A 3529-nucleotide genomic window follows, 5' to 3' on the forward strand; every position below is an offset into this window, starting at 1 on the left:
TAAATATAAATATTTTCATAAACATGAAACTATCTTCATCACCAATCGTTTATTTAGTATATTTTACTCATGAAAACCCAATCAACTCACAGAGTATAATGAAGTTTGAACATGAAAGAAGCAGTTTCCAGCTGTATCATTATCATTGATTTCATTTTAGAGTTTTGACATCTTATCTTAATTTTTTAAACGAGACACCAAACTCAAATTTGGCCTAAAGTACATATCATTTATAAAGAAAGTGTTTATTATTTCAAATTTTATTTATTAATTTAAAAATAAATAATAATGTGTAATTTTATTATAATATATTAATACTGTATCAAAAAGAAAATGTTCACTAATTTTTTAAATTTTCTTCTAATATAGTTTATAATTATCGCATGGCTTTTTATAAAATAGCATTGGAAAAATCATTTTATGATGTACCAGAGCTGACATCTTTCTTCTTTATCCTTTTTTAGTTTAAGCGGATGGATCAATAATATTGGACTATTGGTTATGTCAAAGTCCAACTCTAAAAATATAGAAAAAAATTCAAATGTATTAGAAATACCGATGTTCTAATTATTTTAATAGTTAATTTTAATTAATATATATTATATACTTTTTTTATAATTCAAATCAACTGATAAAACAATTAAAATAATATATTTAAAATGATAAATTATAAGACTTAATTTTTGTATATTATAAAAGTATTATATTTATTTAAAATATTTTTAAACAGATAAATCATATTTTTTAGATAAAAATTATCACAAAAAAAAATATTTTTGATATTTTTATCGGAATAGTTACCTTTTTATAGAGCATCAACTTCAACTTATATAATAGGTTTAAGTATGATTTTGGTCTCTAAGGTATAGGTCGAAAATTTATTTCCTCCCCAACCTTTTTTTGTATACAAAATCGTCCATAAGGTTTAAAACCAAGTTTTAAAATCATTATTTTTACTTAAATTTTAAAATTTTTGACCAAATTACTCATAACAAAAAAATATTATAAAATAAAAAATAATAATAAGAGAAGGAGAGTATTTCTACTCTTGGAAAGGGAAGAAAAAAAATGGGGAAGCAAAGAAGAAGAAGAAAAAGTTATCCATGATCCACATCTGTCTTTGCTTTTGCCACCAAAATTTTAAAACCAAGTTAAATCTTATGGACGATTTTAAAACCATATTAAGGCTTAGTTTGGTAAAGCTTTTACTTTTTAAAAGTAGCTTATAAAAGTTAACTTTTAAAAGATGGCTTTTTAAAAGTTGTAGCATTTATGTTTGGTAAATCAAATCAAAAACAACTTTTAATAAACATAAGTAACATCAATTGTGTTTGGTAAAATAGCTTTTAAAATTTAAAAATACTATAATAGACATAAATGCAAACATTAAATTTGAAAATTAGTTAACATATGAGGTTATATTAGACTTTTAAATTTTGAAAAGCACAAGCCAACTTTGAAAAGCTCCCTCCTAGGTGCTTTCAAAAGCACCCCTAACTTTTAAAAGCCGCAAGCACAAGCACTTGAGCTTTTTAATTTACCAAACGCAAAATGACGTGCTTGTGCTTTTTAAAAGCACAAGCACCTCCTGAAAAAGCTTTACCAAATCCAGCCTAAATCTTATGGACCATTTTATATGCAAAAAAAAAATAGAGAAAAAAAATTTTCGACCAATATTTTAGGAACCAAAATCGTACTTAACCTTATATAATACTAGCCTGCAAGAATGGAAGCAACACACTTTGATCCTCGTATCTTTTTTTTATACTAACATAAATGAGCCAACTAATTACAGAGACACGTTTCTCTAGGAAACGAATGATTTAGTGCTGCATCATTGACAATAAAAGAAGGGAGAAAATAAGAAATTAATCTAAAATACATACAATTCAATTGCTTACCAAGTTCAGCACTTCAACATTGTTCTCCTTATGAGAGACTCTTCCTTAAACAATCTGACTATCACCTTTTGAGAGTCTTTGGTTGCTTGGCTCATGCGTCTTTTCTTCTATCTGATAGACATAAATTCTCTCCTAGAACAGTGCATGCAATTTTCATTGGCTACCCTTTTGGTTATAAGAGATACAAGTTGTATGACCCAGTGAGTAAGAAGATTTTCATCTCCAGAGATGTCTCCTTTGTCAAAACTGAATTTCCTTTTCGATAATTAATCGATACTTCCAAGTCCATGGTGGACAATTTTTCTGATATAGTTATTCCCGCATCCATCATCCAGCCACGCTTATCAGTCTTCCTTCTGTCCAACCACTATCTCAACCACTACCTTACAATATGAGTCTATTATTCCAAGCTCATCAATTAACTTGAAAAAATCGTCCAAACAATACAGACCATCACCATACCTCAAAGATTATCAGTGTAATATTGTTTTTCATGGGAATCTAGATCAGTTTCAACACATCTCATACCATTACTTTCATTTCATATCTATATCGCTGCAATTCCTAAGTCCACCTTCTTCCATCAAGCTGTGAAGTACTCTAAGTGGAGGCAGGCTATGGATGAGGAACTTCAGGCCATGAAGGCTACTAATACTTGCGCTTTAGTTCCTCTTCCACCAAATAAAGACATCGTTGGATGTCATTGAGTGTACAAAGTCAAGTGTAAGGCAGATGGCTCAGTAGAACGCTATAAGACATGTTTGGTTGCAAAGGGCTATACGCAGCAGGCAGTCATTGATTTTAAGAACACCTTCTCTCCCGTGGCCAAACTCACCACTGTCATGGTTCTCTTTTCTTTAGCAGCCATTAACAATTGGCTTTTGTTGCAACTAGATGTGAACAACGCCTTCTTGAATGGTAACTTGTTTGAAGAAGTTTATAGGGACATGCCTCTTGGTTACAAATCCAATAACTATAGACTTGTATGCAAGTTGAACAAGTCCATCTATGGTTTGAGACAAGCCTCAAGACAATAATTCTACAAATTCACTTCATCGCTGCTCACTCACAAGTTCAAACAGTCCAGCCGTGATTACTCTCTCTTTTCTTATGGCAATGGCGATAAGATTATTTGCTTACTAGTTTATGTAGATGACATAATACTTGCCAGTCCCTACAAGAATATGATGCATAAGGTGCAGAAATTGTTAAAGACATCCTTTAAATTGAAGATTCTGGGTGATTTGAGGTATTTCTTAGGCTTGGAGCTAGCAAGGTCCAGCGATGGAATTGTCTTTAGCTAAAGAAAGTACACCTTAAGCATCTTGGAAGACACCAATTTTACAAATTCTAAGTCTGTTTTTCTGCCTATAAAGGCTAACCTTAGACTAAGCAACTTCGATGGTGATTTACTTGCGGACCCATCCATCTACCGGAGACTAATAGGGTGGTTAATGTACCACACTATATCCATCCCCGACATTACATATGCAGTGTCTACCCTTAGTCAATTCTTGTCTAAGTCTAGAACTGCTCACCTAAATACACTTCACAATCTCTTGAGATACTTGAAAAGAACTGTGGGTCAAGGGTTATTATTTTTCACAAAATCATAAGAGGCTAATGGT

The sequence above is a fragment of the Arachis duranensis genome, chromosome 9 (genome assembly GCF_000817695.3).
Source record: "Arachis duranensis cultivar V14167 chromosome 9, aradu.V14167.gnm2.J7QH, whole genome shotgun sequence".
In the NCBI taxonomy this organism is placed as follows: Eukaryota; Viridiplantae; Streptophyta; class Magnoliopsida; order Fabales; family Fabaceae; genus Arachis; species Arachis duranensis.